The sequence below is a fragment of the Protopterus annectens genome, chromosome 6.part1 (assembly GCF_019279795.1).
Source record: "Protopterus annectens isolate FY-2018-M chromosome 6.part1, PAN1.0, whole genome shotgun sequence".
NCBI lineage: Eukaryota > Metazoa > Chordata > Ceratodontiformes > Protopteridae > Protopterus > Protopterus annectens.
In genome coordinates this window covers 221834728-221854727 of record NC_056738.1, presented here as the reverse complement: position 1 = coordinate 221854727, position 20000 = coordinate 221834728, and positions in this window count along the sequence as shown.

Sequence of the window (20000 nt, the reverse complement as noted above, 5' to 3'; positions counted from 1 at the left end):
GTAGATTGGGTAGGTTAACAGACCAGACAAACATGACGCATACAGGAGCGGTATATGACACATGTGAGTGGTAAACACCTTGATGGGGAGGGGTGTTTGGAAATCGGAAGTCCATGAACCCCCTAGTGGAAACAGTGGAACTGAGGTCCCCACCAATGGGCAGTCACCACTGCACCTTCTCAGCCCCAAAGTTGGCTGTGCTGGGGCTGAGTACAAGGGCCAGGCCAACCATCTAGTTGCTACACATGGCTCTTAAGCTGGAGTAGCAGATCTCCAACCTCCCTGTGGAGCTCGCTATGCACCATGACCAAGACCTGGCGACAGGTGACAGGATCCTGTCCGTGCCCGCTCCCAAGGGGGGAGCCCCATCCCCTGAGGTGGTTCCACCCGAAGGTGGTGCAGGACCACCAGATGACGCCATAGTCAAAAACACATCTGACACAGATATCCTTCAGAAGGGCCTCACAGATACGGATAACTGGTGCCAGAGCCATGGCCTAAAGTTAAACACCAAGAAATGCATAGTCATACCCTTCGGGAAAAACAAGGTTACCCCTAGCTACCATATAGGTGGCAATCCACTGAGCACAGAAGAAGTCATCAGGGATCTGGGGACCCAGGTTGACAGTAGCCTTTCGTTTGACACTCATGTTGCTAAAGTAGTTAGGAAAACCTTCTACATTGCCCACCTGATCATGAAGGGATTCACATCTAGATCAAGGGAGGTCATCGTCCCCTGTACTCATCACTCATTAGACCTATGATTGAGTACAATGCCCCATTCGGAATGTATCTGACCCGACACCTGCAGCAGCTGGAAAGGCCCCAAAAGTTCCTCCCCAAAAGGATAAAGGGTCTCAAAATATGTCTTATGCTGCCCGACTGAAAGAACTCCAGCTCTATTCAGTCTCATACCGCTTGCTCAGAGGTGACCTGTGCCTGACATATAAGGCCATGTCAAACCCAGATTTGATGAATATGCTTCACCTCAAAAATCTAGATCCCTCAGAACCACAAGGGCGGGAGACTTAAACCTTGACACGGTTATTAATAGAGCGTGCTGGAGGGACAGATTCATCACCCAGAGACTCCCTATGCTGTGGAACAAAATCCCAGTACATGTGAGGCAGAGCACCTCGCTGGCCTTGTTCAAGAGGAATCTTGACCAATGGATGGGAGATCGCAGATATACCCCAGGGATTACTTCAGTGTCACTGCTTGACAGAGGCACAGCAAAATAATAGGCATAGTTTTATTCAAACTAAAGGGGTGGTGAAAGCCACATAACTATGGGCTAGGCTTATAAATGCCCTTGGGCAGATAGCCTAGTATGAACCTAGGAACCTATGAACCTATGAGTAGGTCCCAGGTTGGGCCCCATATGTGCTGGTGCCCGGTGCCATGGCCAGCTGAGGTGGGACAGGTTGGTCCGCCTGGACCGGCCTTCCCAAATGTGCTATAGTGTTTAAATTTTATCAGCATATGTGGGTTAGTAATAGCCAGCACACATTCCAGGATTAGGTATAACAGCATGCATAGATTTTCCCATTAACCCAAACACCAGATATGGAACAGTTGCATAGCAAACAGAACACATGGATATATGGGACCACAGTGGTCATTACAACAGCATGCATGTACATTGATGGCAGCATGCCACCAATGTGGGAGTATTTCAACATGGCACATGCATAGAAACAAATTTAAATAATTATCAAACAATAGGACATATGTCCCAACAGTAGAGTTAATTCAGCAGATACCGATTGAATTGTGTATTTAGTTTACTGTTGCAGATATGGCGGGGGGATGTCAATTAACAACTAGTATATTCCTGTAGTTTACATTACTTTCTTACTCAGCGCTGTGATCTGTACCTTACAGGTATTAGTACACTACCCTAGTGCCTTAGTTTGGACAGTGCTATGGCTGTCAACAACTATATACATGGACTGAGTTTTACCTGCAGTATACACCTCTTACCTGTATACCTGTGGAGGTATTGTTTGTTAACACTAGCTAACTGTTTCTGCACATACTCCCAGATTCCAGGTTGATGTTATGCACATACCTGTCCATCTCTTTTTGCACACACTCTGGGCATGTCTTCACCACCTGCAGGTGAACCGGGATATATATTTGACTATTGCCCTCTTAAACCTTTAGTGACTTGTACAATGACAAGTTTGTTTTATTTGACATTTTCCAAATATATATAGGTCTGGCAGTCAGTTATATGACATGAAATGCTGCCTACATGTCAGAAAGTAGCACACTGATATGGCAGGGGGGCAGGTTAACAGCCAGCAGATATTGGCCGAATAACTGGACATTCTGGACATTTCTGTACACTTGTGGGGTATGATTATGTATACAGCTTACTACCACTCCCAGGATTCAAACCATGGCTGTGTCTGCTAAAAATAAAACACTGTCCAGCACAGTTGAGTGCACTATATAGATATTGCTGTGTATCTCTTGTCTGATTTCTGTCTACAATTCTCCTGTGGTTTTACATTCTGACCTTGTAATTACAGCACTCTTATACAGGATTTCCTAGACAGTTTTATTATGTAGTACATTGTGGGTAACAGTGATGAGTAATACCTTATCATTCTGAGCAATTGCAACACTAACAATGCCATACAATACCAGAGTAAACAGTACCAGTACAGGATATCAATATTTTATTTATAGGCACAGTGTTCATATCTGACAGACCTGTGGGAGCAATGTTTGTTAGCACTACCTGCATGTTACCACACAAATTACCAGTTTCCACATTAGTATTATACACATACGTCTCACTCTGTTACTGTACACACTCTGGTCACAGCTTGATAACATGGGGGTGGAGATGGGACATACTTGGCTAATTACTCTCATAACATTTTGGGGAGTCGCTAGAGTGACAGGTTTGTTTTTATAGATGTCTGGCAATCAGTTGTATGTCTTGTTTGCTGCCTAAATGTCTGGGATCATCCCACCAATTTGCCAGGGGGGCAGGGTGGCAGGCAGCAGCTATGGGCCAATTTACTGGACATTCTTGACATATATGTACAGTTGTGGGGTATGATTCTGCATACAGTCTACTACCACTCCCAGTATTGGAACCATGGCTGTGTGTGCAAAAAATACAAGAGTTCACATCGGAGTAGAGTGTGCTATTTGGATTTTGTTGTCTCTCTTTTCAGTGTTTTCTGTTTACATCTCTCTCAGTTGTACTATTTGACCTCTTGGGATTACAACAGTCATATACAGACATTCCTACACATTTTATTTCTGTAGCACAGTGTGGGTAACAGTACTTACTACAACAGTAATATTGAATGAATGAATATACAATGAACCTATGAACTATGAATATTAAGTGATTGCAAATCTACATTACCATATGATACCAGAGTGAACACATGTTTTACAGCTGTTAGACCTTTATCGTCAGGCTATTATGCTTTTATTTACATAAACCTATATGAGACTCTTCCTGCCCTATTATCTGGTTTATGCAGTGCATGCCTTAAACAATACAGGTTTTATACTGGCAATTAACTTACTACTACTTTTAAATTTATTTCCTATGACAGTACATGCAAGAATATTACTAACCTGCTTCGTGTCGCAACTGCTGCAGACTACAGCCATGGGCTACCTGGTTCACAACCTACTCAACTGCCACTGTGAAAGACATAAGAGGAATATTTAGCCATACCTATCCATAATATACATGAGCTGGCAATTATTAAACAGGTAGTGGACTGATACACATGCATGGGACATCCCCTGTCCTCCTAGCCTCTTGGATCCACTGATCCAAGAGATCCCCCTTTCTCCACCTCAGGTCTGCATAGTGATGCCTGACCTGCTCACCAGTTTAGAGTATGCCAGTGGTACTGGTGACGTCATGGGCAAGATGGTCCCAGGCTTCTGCTTTGTATTGGGAACCCTGCTACTGGCCCTGCAGCAGTCTCTGGTCATGGTCTTTCACAAGGAGTCCTGGCATGACTCTGTACTCCTGAATGCCCCAGTGCAGTGTCTGAAAGTGCACACCCTCTCCCATTCCAGACATAGTGCCTACAAGGGGAAGCTACAACCAGTTATGAGATGTATTCTCTCCTGTAGGGTTTAAATAAGGCCAGTTTCCTGCACTTTGCCATGATTGGACAGTTTTGAAAATGCTAAGCCATGGGCAAACCTGCTTAACCAAGGCTGGTATTGCTTAAAAGGGTATAGCAAAGGGCAGACTGAGTTAGCTGGCCTACACATTGCTTACACCTACTAAACTGGCCTGTGAAATGCTTAGCATTGCTTAATATTTAATTTGCATTATATTTGCATTTTGGCATTGATTTATTATTCATTACATGTTATATATGTGTTTGATATCCATGATTCATGTGTACGTCACTGTATGAGGTCCTTGTGTTTATTAGGGGATTTCAACACTTTATTACAATGGCACCTCACATCTGGGCTTAATGCAGTACTCCAGTTAACATATTTATGTCCTGTTTGCACAAAGGTAAGCAATGCTAACCTCTGGTTAAATATGCTTACAGAGAGTTGCCTTCAATAATGTTTAACCTGTGTGCGCATTGCTCCCCCCAGGCAAACAGGCTTAAACTCGCTTACTATTGCTTACATATGTTTACTCCCCACTTATTACTGTTTAAATATGCTTACTCTTGCTTACTACTGCATACTCCCGCTTACCACTGCACTAATTTAGACAGTAATGTCTAATGGTTCTTGGGAAGGTGGTGGAATTGGAAACTATATGGATTTATCATTCATTACACATTTTACCTTCCATTTGTATCCCTGATTCCTGTGTACATATACTGTATGAGGCACTTGTGTTTATCTGTGGACTTTACAACATTATGTCATTGACACCTCACATCTGCATTTAATGCAGTACTCCAGTTCACAAATATATGTTATGTCATTATGCAACAAAATAAATTGATCATAAAGTTATTTGACATGGAAAATGGATTACTGGAGTGGGACTCGAACCAGGAATGCTGCTCGTAAGGTGAATGCTCAACCCACTACACTATTGCTGTATTGCTTCATTTGCATATATCTTGCTTTTTATCCTCTCGTGCCATTTAAGCTGTTTAACCATAGCTAAGCGATGAGCAAACCTGCACACCTATAGTTAAATTTACTCTGTTGGATAAAAAAACCTTCTTTATATTTAATTTTTTAAGTATTGCTCTTGTAAACTTGAAGAGATGTTGCTGGGGTATGCGAACACCTATGAGCGGTCTCACTCATTCTTATTCATACACTGCTATTTTTCATTGCAGGGGCATGTATACGCCCCTGCACTCGTACATGCTCAATGTCCATTTAGGAGCTCAAGCAGCATGCCTTCATTGATATGCATGACACTCTGCCATCCTGCTCCTAAATGTGAATCCGGGGGTATGTCTTTTTCTACAAAACTGCATTTGAAGTATAAGCCTCCTGAGTGCTTATTTTTCTTTTAGGTTGCTATCCTTCTGTCTTAGTGAAAGTGGACTTTTGCTTCTCACAATCTACTCTTTCTTAGTACTTCCCTTCCTCTGTGAAAGATATCTAAAGACCAAAGTTACTTTTATTTTTTTTCTTCTTTCCTTGCATTTACCTATTTCTTAGAGTCAGCATTTTCATGAGTTTTCTGCTTTTTTTATTTGTTTGTTTGTTTATTTATTTATTTATTGTCATTTGATTACCAGGAAAGTCTGACTGGGTAGAAGGCCATTTTCAGTAGAGGCCTGGGGAGAAAATCCTAAATTATTACAAAACTTTTTAATAACAATTATTTTTCAGTCTTCAAAAATAAAACAAAAATATATTCTGTTTAAATAACTATAACAAATTAGCCATAATATGAATGCATTGGTTAAGAATCATTACAAGGTATACAACAATCATTTTCAGTATTTAGGGAAATTTTAGATAGTTTGTAGAAAAATTAAAGGAAAGTTAGTCTAATGTAAATAGGAATTGCAATATGCAGCAAGAGAAAAACAGACATGATATATTTAGAGAGAAAGCCAGAGAAGAGAACTGGATAACAGTAAGGAAGTAAGTGAAAAAAGGAGAGTAAAGAGGTTTGATGAATGAAAAGGTACTTTTTCACATTTAGGGAAATAGTTTATCCTGGTTTTGAGCAAAGACAGAGTCAGATTTTAGCTAGAAAGTCTTTTAATGTGGTTTTGAAAGATAGGAGGGTGGGCATTGACCTGATGGATACAGGTAAGGAGTTCCAGGCCTTCATAAACTTGTATGAGTACAGACAAATGCCCAGCAGATTTGCTAGTTCGCAGACAGACAGGAATTTGTGGTCACTGGATCGCATTGACCAACTGGGAACATAGTTGTCTAGAGTGCTTTATAGTGCTGGACAGACAGATTGATGCTGGATAATTTTATAGGAGGTAAGAAGTTGTTTATATATTAGTTGATGTGGCAGTTCTAAGTAACGCTTTTCAGTGTTATACAGTGGTGAGTTCTGAAAGGGGTATGTGCTGCAAATTTAGCAACTTTGTTATATAGCATTTTTTAAGTTTTATTTTTTGTGAAGCTTGGAGGTTAATAAGAATAAGAGTGCCATAAAGAAGACTGGGGAGGAGATAAGTAGTGGCAAGTATATTTTTAGTCATGTCGGTGAAAAGGTTTTTCCCTCTTATAAAGCATCCCTAGTTTTTGTGAATTTTTCTTATGGGATCTTGTATACGCAGGTCAAATGTAAGATTATTGTCCACTATCGATCCTAATAGTTTGCTATGAAAAGTGACTTCAATGGCTGTATTATCAAGAGAGAGGACTTCAGAATTAGTTTTTCCATGAATCAGGGATTTGGGGAAAAAAGTTGTACTTTGCTCTTTTTTGGGTTAAGCATGAGTTTTGAGTTACAAAATCATGTTTCAGTGGCTGTTAAAAGTGTAATCATCTGCATATTTTATTAGGGTGGCCTACTGTGTGGAAGTATAGACCATGTTTGTGAAAATATTAAAGAGGAGGGGACCAAGGACAGAGCCTCGTTGTACACTGGTGATGACTGGGAAGTAAGGAGAGAGCATGGAGTGCCATTTTTATTGACTGATACATATTGGACAGATAGCTTTTGAACCACAGTAAGCTAAGCTTTGGGACACCTAGCGAGGACATTTGAAGTGGAAGTTTGCTGTAGCAAACTGTGTTGAAGGCTTTAGACAAGTCTAGAAATAGGGCAGATAATAGTCTATCATTCTTTCTAGCTTTATTGACATTATCTATATAGGTTAGAAGGGCAATGCTAGTACTATGGGAAGGACAGAAGCCATGTTGTATTGGGGATAGGAGTTCTTCCTGCAGGAGATAGTATAGCAATTGTTTTTCAGTACATTTGTCAAGTATTTTGGAGAGGGGAGATAAGATTGCTATAGGTCTAAAATGATTAGTGTCCAATTACCTCTGCTGTGCAGAGGGATAATGTGTGACTTTTTCCTGGGGGGGGGGGGGGTGAGATTCCTGGAATGACCTATTTATAACGATTGAGACAGGACAGGCAATGCTATTGGCTGCTGTTTTTAGGTACTCATTTGGAAGGTCATCAGCTGAAGAAAAGCATGGTTTAAGTTTGTTTAAGAGTAGTATATAGGATGTGGACAAAGATTTGAAGGTGAAAGTGGATGTGGTGATATGTGGCTGTTTGGCAGGGTTGGGATTAGATGTTGAAGAATCCTTGGTTTGAGCTTCTATACTATATATAAAACAAAAGTTGAACTGTATTGCAGTTTCAAGTGGTGAGTTATCAGTAGAGGAGTTTGGGTGAATTTTTGGCTGGGGTGTAAGATTTCTTTAATGAATGACCACAACTTTTAAGGGTCATGTTTAGTATTTTTCTGAAAGCTAATATAGTATAGATGTTTGTCTTCATTAATTTGCTTTTTAGTATGATTGTGAAGCATTCTGAAGTTTTCACTATATTTAGGTGTTTTGTATTTATATTTTATAATTTTTCAGTCTCTTCCTTCAAGGAGGTACAATGCTATTTAGGATATTTAGAAAAGTTGTATGAAATTCAGTTACTGCATTGTCTAAGGAGAGGATTTTTAGGAAGTTTCAGTTAATAGATGATAGTGTAGTAATGAACATTTCTGGGTTTAACATGGAATGGTTACATGTTGTTTTATAAATATGCTGTTTAACTGGACGTGTGAGATTTCTAGTCATATAGACTGTGAGATGATCACTGAAATAGTCTGACATTGTACCTGTGTTGGAGTATTTAGAAGGTTATCTATGAAGTATTTACCTACTGCTATTGACTTTTTAGATGTAGCACATAAAGTTGATGGCAGTTTGATAACTAATGTTTATAGGAAGCATTGCAAGAAAAATATTATACTGCATAGGTCCTAAATGTATATATTTTAATGCAATGAAAGGACAATTTATGAGAGAAGCACATCTTATCAATAAGGATGATGATCAAGTGGATACTTGAAAAGGGGATATTCAGAGGCAGAAGTACAGTTGACTGATGCTCAAGTATTATTGCACTGGCAGAATAAATCCTTTGTTAATAGTGTGACTGATAATGAGAAGTGAGATAAGATGGACAGTTCATTGGAATAGCATGGAATACCTTAATATTTCGTTTAACTTATACAAGGGACATTAATGTGTTTTGCAAGAATTTTGAGAAGAACTGGCAAATTGTAACTGTTGATACCAATAAACTGAAGGTGGTAGGACAATGTCCATCCTTTTCATTCAGGAATAAGATGAATTTTAAAATGAATGATGCTATAAGAACAGCCTTATTTTAAGACCTGTCTCAAAAGGAAGAGAAACTTATCAATGTAGTGACTGCAACTATTGTAGTTATTTATTGTAGCAGGATTATTTTGTCCACCCAAGTATGAGCAAGAGATATGATATTCATAACTATGTGAGCTGCAACACACAACATTTAGTTTACTGCATTATGAAATGTATGTGATAACGTTTATTTTCGTAAGGCTCTAGAGAACACCCCCTGCATTACCAGGCTATAACTCATACCACACTTTTCAGCCATCTAACCTGGACCATAACACCAAAGGTGGAGGTGTGTCCATATTCATTAAGGATATCTACACCTCCAGGCTAGTTGCACAGTATAATGCATCAGAGGTTATCCAAGAGCAACTAACTCTGGGCAAAACTGCAATCCAAATTGTAGCTTGCTACAGATCCCCCACCATGCCCCAGAATTCCCACTCCTCTTTTCTTGATATACTGGAAAATATTAGGGTTCAACCAAACACCCTAATAAGGGGCGATTTCAACTACCCTACCATTAACTGGGAAAACTACTCATGTACCAACTCCTTCACTCAATGCTTTCTGGAATTCATAAATTCCAATACCCTGGATCAACTTATACACACACCCACCAGGGGCAACAATATCCTAGACCTAGTCATTACCAACATGAGTGACCAGTGTTCCACACCTGAAATTGGCTCCTTGTTGGCCAGATACAATCATAAGCTAATCACCCTAGATATCTGTATCCTGCCCCCACCCACCATTAAGGAAACCATGGTAAAACATTTCTCCAAAGCCAGCTTCATGCTTCTTAAGACAGAAGTGGCGAACTTCATGACACCCATGCAGATGGGCAATACAGTTATGACTGCTGAATCCTACACAAATGCACTCTATAAGCACTTACACGAGTGCATGGATCGTGCTATCCCAAACAGAAACAAGATGCTATCCTTAAAAAAAGGAAGCCAATCTGGTGGTCCCCTGCCAGAAACAAGCTCTACAACAGAAGGAAGAAACTGTTGCAAAAGAAAGTAAAATCCCATGAGTGGAGGAGCTGCCTGGTCAGCCTCAATAAGAAGATGAGATCCCTTATAAGATCCTCCAAAGCTAGCTATGAAAACAAAGTCAACACTGATTCTAAGGGCAACTACCAAACATTCTATAGCTATGTCAAGAATCTCAATGGCAACACCCATATCTTTTCTGAGTTACAGCACACCGGCACAAAAATTACAGAACCAACTGATATTGCCAACATCATGGCTGATAGGTTCAGTGCTAACTTTACCCCCTTCTCACACCCTAAAGGGCCCATATCTATACAGAAATAATGCAGAGTCCCTGTAATCACATCTATGCAGGTAAAAGCTGCACGCTCTAAAACCAAAAACACAGTATCCATGGGACTGGACAACATCCCAGGCTACGTTTTACATGAACTTCAGAACGAACTGGCTCCCCGCCTAACCACAATGTTCAGTCACAGTCTTACATCAGGCTTTGTGCCCACTGAATGGCACACAGCAACAGTTATCCCACTCCACAAAGGGGGAGCCACCACTGATCCTGGGAACTATCACCCTATTAGCCTGATGAGCCTGATCTGCAAGGCCATGGAATTTATCATCATGGAACTCATAAACAAAGACATTGGTAACCTCCAAACTCTGGACTCCACCCAGTTTGGGTTTGTGAAATGCAGATCATGCCTTCTGAACCTGATCGACTTCTTTGAGGCAGTCACCAAAGCCATAGACGAGGGTAATGTGGTTCACACAGCCTATCTTGACCTCACCAAGGCTTTTAATACCATCCTCCATTCTAGAATTATAACTAAACTCACTAAACTAGGTAGAAATCCCTATGTCACAAGATGGGTTGCCAACTGGCTCACTGATAGAACCCACACTATAAGAGGCGCAGACTCCAAATCTGACTTCAAACCAGTGACAAGTGGAGTACCACAGAGTTTATTCCTGCGACCTCTCCCGTTTGGTATCTTCTTCTGTGAAGTACAGGCAAACACAGAAGACCTCTGGCTAATGAAGTTCACAGATGACTGCAAACTAGGAGCCACAGTTGAGTCCCCAAATGATGTGGACGTCCTACAGAAGGGCCTTACTGAGACAAATGCCTGGTGTCAGAGGCATGACCTCTAGCTCAATGCCAAAAAGTGCATTGTCATCCCCTTTGGTAAAAACTCTGTACCCATGAACTACCACATAAATGGCAGTCTGCTTAATGCCAAATGTGTGATAAGAGACCTTGGGACACAGGTGGATAGTAGTCTCTCCTTTGGTAATCACATCATCACAGTAGTCATGAAATCCTTCTATGTGGTACACCTCATCACAAAAGGGTTCTCATCCAGGAAAAAAGAGGTCATTGTTCCCCCTCTACTCAGCACTCATTAAACCCATTATAGAGTACAATGCCCCTTTTTGAATGTACCTCACAAGACATCTGCAGCATCTGGAAAGGCCACAGAAGTACCTCACAAAGAGGATTATTGGCCTCAAACAGATGCCCTAAGTTGACCATCTCAAAAAAATCTAGCTTTACTCTATAGAATATCGCCTCCTCTGAGGAGATGTCTGCCTAACATATAAAGCTATGTTAAACCCAGAGCTGTAGGACATGCTACATCTTAAGAAATCCATATCCCTCTGAGCTACACGCTCTAGGGACCTAAACCTTGTCACCACAATAAACAGGACATGCTGGAGGGATAGATTCCTGTCCCACAGACTTCCTATACTCTGGAATAAGCTACCCATCTATGTCAAGCAAAGTTCCTCATTAGCACGCTTCAATAAAAATCTTGATGAGTGGATGGGAAATAGGAAATACACCTCAGGGATCACTTCTGTGGCTCTGCTCGACAAGGACACAGGAAATTAACTTTCTTGGGTGGTGTAAGCCAGGGAACCTTGTTGGCTAGACTTACTTAGTCCCTTGGGCCGATAGCCTAGTACCTACCTATGAACCTATAAAGAAAGAGTCCATCAACATTTATATGATATTAAGAAAACTAACTCACATAATATACTCACTAAACATATTATTAATATTTGCACCCCTCACATTTTTAAATTGTTAGCAGTTCATGAGGTAAAGATCATACAGTTGTAACTGGAAATGCTAAATATAAGTGGATCACTAGGTTAATTACAATGCCAGATCCAGACTTAAATGAATGTTATAGCATTAAGTGTAAACGGAGATTAAAACATTTGTGATTGGTGTATGTGAACATGTAGCATCTTTACCATTGCTATTTTATGAATTGTATGTTTAAATGATGCATTACAATGCTTAATAAAGCACTTTGTTGTGCAAAAGCACTTGTGTATTGATTACATCTCATTTGTACTTGGTTTTCATAAAGTAGTCATGGTTTCATGCTTCAAAATTAGATTGAACTTCCTTTCTTTCTAGAAATACAGTACATTTCACCAGCTTAACTATAATACAACAACATAACACTGAGTCAGTTTTCCTTAATGTAGTCTTGCAGTACTCCATAGCATATCTCTTAACTGCCCAGATTTTTGCAGAATGTCAAGATTTTTGCATATTTTGGTCTGTTCTTCAATTTGTGGTTTTCTGGCAAATCACAAAGGCTTGAAGTCACTAAACAATACTAAATAGTGACATTCATTTTAGTTTCAAATTTCATACCCTTCAGAAAATATATAAAAATGCAAAATCTGTAAATCTAGCTACTTCTAAGTTTGTAGGAACAATATTTTAAATCTGTCCCTATTTTTGGGCATTTATCCCCAAATTATTTCTGGTTTTGTCCAGATTTCTTGCATTGAGAGGTTGAGAGGTATGCTCTATAGCAACAATTTAACTTATAGCATGCATTTCTACTACTGCAACTGTCTTTAGTATCTGTAACACAGACCACAGTCCTTAGTTATGTAACCCTCCCTCACATTTGAAATAAAGTAACACAATACATGCTACTTTTGTTTCACGTTTCGGCACATTTCTTTTTGCAATTTTAGACTTAGAAGCACAAATTTCAGTTTTGCACATTGTGCTGTTTAAGGAAAATGTATTCTGCCAAAGTCATTAGTTTATCAGACTTTCTGGACTCAGTCTGTGATAATCATTTTTTTTTTTTTTTTGCTAAGCAATGCTCTTTTAAATACGTCAGCTGCTGAAATGTCAGAAAAAAAATTCAGTTTAATGCTGCAGCCAAGAATTAGTCTTAATTTTGCAATATAGTTTTACCAGTCCTTGTTAATTCATTTCTCTGTTTATTTATTTATTTAATTAGTTTGGCATGGGCAGATGCCAATTTTATCACATTTCAAAATATGGGGAGGGGGAAGGTAGCATGGGGAAGGTGTGGAAGGAAAAGTGTATAGGGGTGTCAGCAGGGAAAGAGCAACAGACAAAAAGGATACACAATGACACAGAGCTGACTCAAATGAGGTGGAAATTACACTGGCAGACATATGCAGGACAACTGGGGATGGAAAGGATGGGACTAAAAATTGGGAAGGTGAGTGACACAAACACAGGGGCTAGCATGATAAGGGACAAGGCACTGCACCAGCTAGCACTTTTGCAATTAACCTAAGGTCAGTCACCACTGTGATGAACCTCATTACTGGACCCTGCCACTATTGTTCCACTGGTCATGAAAAGGCAGTTGCGTCATTCTGCCATTCACATGGGGACATACTCCAGTTTGCCAGTACTGGTGTCCAGCTAGCAATCCGGTCAGGGTGTTACCAAGCCTTAAACCTCCTGCAGGGTTGCATGTTGATATCCACATAAGAGCCACCCACTGGAGATCCTCCATTGGAGACAGACCACCAGAGAACACTAGGGAACCTATAGGCCACCACTATTAAATGACCTATGCTTGGGACTCAGTAGGTGATGACAAGGCAGGTGCACATGTAATGACCACTATTACACCACATCTACCGCCATGGTGAACATTGCATAAAACATGAATGTAAATATGAAGAGAAACAAAGCAATGAGGGACAAATAAAAAGACAAAGAGAAACAGAGAGAAACACAAATGCAAAAGTAGTTTGTACTAACTTGTGGAACACAGGATTGTAGTACAGTTCCTGGAGGATTAAAATGCTATTAGCTATGCAATGGCAAATAAAACACAATACAGAGACCAGACAAAAAGGTAGTGTATCATTATTTAAACCACACAATTTAAGATTAACTGCAACTTAAGCAGAAACACTTTTGTATGTCATGTGAACAATGAGTAAGTTGCAAAGATAGACCAGAAGGACCAGAGAAACTACTCTGAACAATCTCAGTAGACTGACTTGGACAGCCCATACTATACTTACTATTAGGTGGAGACATGACTTACCAGACAGTGTTCTCAATGCACCATGGAGACTATGTTGTGGAGACACAGCTGCAGATGTCCAAACATAATAAACATGGAATAGAGGCACCTGCTGGCAATAATGTGCCATTGCATAGGACAACAACCTGGAAAGATAAACTGACAGCCTATCAGATGCATGCCTAAAGTATGGCAATTGTATTTGTCAGAGGAAAAAAAAGTTAAAATGGGCAGTGGTAGAGTAAGCATAGTCAACTGGCCAGGGTATTGTGTATTAATAGTAGGAGTGCCATGTACACAGAACTGAAGGAAAGTAAACTGTCAAGTGCATCATAGACAATGACACCTGACATAGTGGTGGAAGACCCAGTATCAGCCCATTCACCATCACCATTCTACTGCTGGCAATCACTGCTATCAGGTTCAAGAGTAGAAGACCTCAGCCTGCATGCAATAGTGAAAATAATTAGCAGCAATGCAAGTATGCACGAGTCAGGTTTCTCACAAATGTCTGACAAACAGGTATGCCAAACATTTAGTCATCTGAATCTCCACCCAAGTAGAAGAGACTAATAAAAGCCAATCAACCTAGTGACTGCATAGGTTACTTTAAAAACGTTACTGCTAAGTGTAGTTAAGTATCATGAAGATTCTAGAGAGCGAACATTTATTAGTGAGCTCCACAGAGGTAATGGATATCACACTAACTTGAACTAATATACTTACAACTTTACTTTTAGGGCTTTAATTTCAAAAGGAAAGGTAGAATTGCTCCCTGAAAGTAATGTGTTTTGGGGTGAAAATCTCCTTCTACTTAGTATTTCCATAGGAATTACTCTACAAACACCCAAGACTGCACCCCCTCCATTTTCACACATACATTTTCTTCTCTCCCACTACTTGACAGCTACCTTAACTCTAGCTCATTCACTCCTACACAGCTACATTGGCTATCATTCAGTCACTCCTACACAGCTACCTTGACTATCACTCACTCCTACACAGCTACCTTGACTATCACTCACTCCCACACAGCTACCTTGACTATCACTCACTCCTACACAGCTACCTTGACTATCACTCACTCCTACACAGCTACCTTGACTATCACTCACTCCTACACAGCTACCTTGACTATCACTCACTCCTACACAGCTACCTTGACTTTAGCTCACTCAGTCCTACACAGCTACCTTGACTTTTGCTCATTCAGTCCTACACAGCTACCTTGACTTTAGCTCACTCAGTCCTACACAGCTACCTTGACTTTAGCTCACTCAGTCCTACACAGCTACCTTGACTATCACTCACTCCTGCACAGCTACCTTGACTATCACTCACTCCTACACAGCTACCTTGACTATCACTCACTCCTACACAGCTACCTTGACTATCACTCACTCCTACACAGCTACCTTGACTATCACTCAGTCCTACATAGCTGCCTTGACTATCACTCAGTCCTACACAGCTTCATTGACTCTAATTCACTCACTCCTACACAGCTACATTGACTTTAGCTCACTCCTACACAGCTACCTTGACTTTAGCTCACTCAGTCCTACACAGCTACCTTGACTTTAGCTCACTCAGTTCTACACAGCTTCATTGACTCTAACTCACACACTCCTGCACAGCTACCTTGACTTTAGCTCACTCACTCCTACACAGCTACCTTGACTATCACTCACTCCTACACAGCTACCTTGACGTTAGCTACCTTGACTTTTGCTCACTCAGTCCTACACAGCTACCTTGACTTTAGCTCACTCAGTCCTACACAGCTACCTTGACTATCACTCACTCCTGCACAGCTACCTTGACTATCACTCACTCCTACACAGCTACCTTGACTATCACTCACTCCTACACAGCTACCTTGACTATCACTCAGTCCTACATAGCTGCCTTGACTATCACTCAGTCCTACACAGCTTCATTGACTCTAATTCACTCACTCCTACACAGCTACATTGACTTTAGCTCACTCCTACACAGCTACCTTGACTTTAGCTCACTCAGTCCTACACAGCTACCTTGACTTTAGCTCACTCAGTCCTACACAGCTTCATTGACTCTAACTCACACACTCCTGCACAGCTACCTTGATTCTCATCAATGCCCTTTTCTTTAGGCCATAGTTATCAACCTTCCATCTCCAAAATGAGGAATACTACCTCTCATAATGTGGAAAAAATGTACAAGGCAAGGGGTGTAAGTCTACTGTCTGGGACATGAGTATATATGGCTTGTACAACACTCTTATTCATGTGAATGTGTTACATGCATGGGTAGTATCCCAGGTTATATGCAGTCACACTGGCATGTAGTGTATCATTACATTACTACTACTGTTGACAGAGTTTTCCCAAGTTAAGAGTAGATTGATAATTGTAGTACTGGAAACAAACACCCCTGCATGCAAAAGATGGACTCTGAGTCCTCACTGTTATGTTCCTGGTGTGTGAGCTGTGTCTTATTAAATATTTCCTATTGGGTGATGATCTGACATGTGGAAAATAACTGTAGACTACTGTGTGTATAGCACATGTCAGTGAGAGCTGCTGTCATGTAGTAATAGCATACCTATCGGTGTCAGACGTCTATCTGTCAAAGCATTCATCCTAATGCATAGCTAGTTGGCTAGCTGATGTCTGTCAGTCCTCTGTACATATGTGCAGATATCAGCTATCCATCTTGGATACTTGCAGGCAATCTATGCTTGACTGACACTGACATGTCTGCCCAGCTGTGTTATAAATGCCACAGATAGGACACCACACCCTGTACTCACCACATGCCATGGATACCTCAACTACACTACCACAGTCAACAGAACATGCTTGAGTACAGGTCTCCAAGACAGACACCAACCATGTTATGTAATACACGTTGCATACATGTCAACTGGAGTACCTCACCGGCCCTCTGCAAGAGGCACCCAGATGATTGGCTGATGCATGTCACTCTCACACTGAGGATCACCCCAGTGATGTATGTTGATAGATGGACTGCTGGCACATGGCAGGTGGCATGATACCACTGTACACACATCCCCTACACTTCCCATCTCTCCATGGACAATAGCCTGGTACACACCTATGAACACCTGCACCAATGCACCCTAGTACTGGCAAATGTGTATGTGTGCATTACTGAGAATATCAGTGTCTGTGTGTTTGTAGACCTGTAGTTAGGAATACCCTGAGGCCCTCCACACCCACCACACCACCCATCACCATAGTTATATGTGGCTGATGCTGTACTGGACATTAAATGTACCTTGTTACACTCTTCTCCCTAAGGGCTACTTGGACCTTGCAGTACCAGCACAACACTGTTGTAAAAATGGGCAGATAGGCATGGGATACACACTGAGTTCTGGCAAGTGTGTGTATGTGTGCATGTGTGTATATATGTAGGGTACAGCATTCCGAGGCCACATACTCCTATTACAATATGCATTACCACACAGTATTAGGGGATAGTGATGTTGCTGACTGTAGGAGAGGCATGACAATGCATCACCCTACTATGCCTCTGGCATATGCATTAGATGCATGTCCCTGTATTAGCACTCTTGGGATGGACAAGGGGTTGTATTGCAGCCCTGGTCAATGTGTGATGGTGGGTATGTCAGAGTGTCATCATGGGTTTCAGTGCATACAATATCCACAGTGGGGTGTGGGTGCTGGGTATACTGTCATTACACCATGGTACCCCTGGTACATGTCCCATGTACCACTGTATGGTGACCACTGTCACCATCAACCATACAGGTAACTTATAACACTATCCAGCCCAGTTATTCATGTGCTGTGTGCAACCTATCTGTAACACAATGGACACACTGATAAGGTAGTTAGCACTGATAGACACAGGTCTCTCAGATGTGTGCCTGACTGTTATGTGTTTGTCAATGTGTATATGACGGTATGTCACATTATGTATTGTCCATAAACAACCATTACCTCCCCCTTTACCATACTGTACATGCCTGGGAGTGTTCTGCATGTAACATGTAACCTGGAACAGACCTCATCCTAAAAGCTGTGTGGTGTGTGCAATTAAAGCCACACACATCAGTAGCACTACATACCTAGGTAGGGGTCTAGTCCCAATATTGCCAAGTAAGAGTGTGCGTGTATGTGGAGGGATCTACTTCAGTTTACAGAATATACATGTCCCAGGGGGTCATCTGTCCAAGAACTGCCTGGCATATGCTAACATTTCACAGGTATCATCCTGTGGACATACATTATACATCCCATCACAACTAGTGTTAGATGTGTAAATGACCTCTTCCTCACTGTATAGGTGTGCAATGTTACTGGGCTTGGTATATATAGCTGGGTGTGGCTGTTGTGGACACAGCCAACATCATTGCAGTTACTGTTGAGTGTATCTCCCCGTGTAGCTTGCCATAATACTGTACAGTTCATGTTAACAGGTTAGGTAGTTGTCTATCACACTATCTGTGGATCTGCCACACCTCTCACCCTCCAAAGGGTAGGGGTGTGCCACCCACACCAACACACATATGTTTACTGAGTTGAGGATTGCACTAAATTGGGGAAAGGGACATATACCCTGCCAGTACAATTGCCAATGACATTAAACTAGCAGACTGATTATTCCACAGTGTGTTGTTGTGCATAGTCTGGCTTGGTGGAATTACATAGGCTACAATGGGTTCCTTGCACAGGTACATACATCCATGTGTACAGTGTTCTCTGTGTAGTGTATCAACACAAAAGCATCTGTGTGTGTTATACACAGAAATGTGGTGTGTACCACCCAGCATAACTATCATTGTTCACTGTGGAAGGGCTGCTATCAGTAGCCACCATGCACTCACTTGTATACACTACCTCCAGACCTATCGGCCATGTGGCATAGGCAGTAACTGTTATACAGACCTGTGACATGTTTTCACCTGTACCCAGGGTATGGCACAGCCAAGGTGCCACCACAGTGCTATACCCCTTGTGAGATATGACAGCAGACCATCCTCCTGCTGACACATGGACAGCTACAACACAAACGGATAACATTATGGAGACCGCAATCACTCAATGTTAATAACAGCTAAAATGCATCATGGCTGGACAGCTACACTCCCTGACATGTGAGCATTAAACTTTACTGCTGACAGCATGTTACACAGCAGTACATTGGTACACTGTAGTATAGTCACTGTGTGCATCAGGACCATATTAGCCTGTCCCTGCATCAGTGTTATAGATGACAGGGATGTGGCACAGGTATCATCATATGCACAGGTTGTGTTGCTGGTTTGCCAGAGACCTAGACTGAGCCATGCATTTGACACCATGTGTGTGAGTGAGGGGTTTTAATTACTGATATGGCCATGGTGATGTGGTGTGTGTAGGTATGGGGTTGCCCTAGGTGTGTTTGTATTGTATGTGAGTATGCATTCACACAGTTCTGCCACATGGCTGCTATATACAGGTGTTTGTTGGACAGCTGCAGACCATACCTGGCAGGGTGTGCAGTTCACTACCTCCAGCCATGGACAGGAGAACTGTGCCTGCCAGGGATTCCATGGGTATATCCAAGTACAAGCCATGATATGGTACTCTCCCCTGATGACCACTTATGTCTGCTGGAACCATGTCCCACCTGGGACTGGCCAGGGCCATGTGCATGTAGCTTGCTGTGGTGTGGTGTGAACAGCATCCCCCCTGCAGTGCTGGGGCTGGTGCTGCCACTACGTCAGCAGCTTGGTGTCCTTGCACGTCCACATTGACCTCCAGCTGTTGGTGTTGCTGGCCTACATCCACATGGCCGTCACACCACTCCCACCACATGCTCTAGCACAGACAATCCACAGTTGATGAGT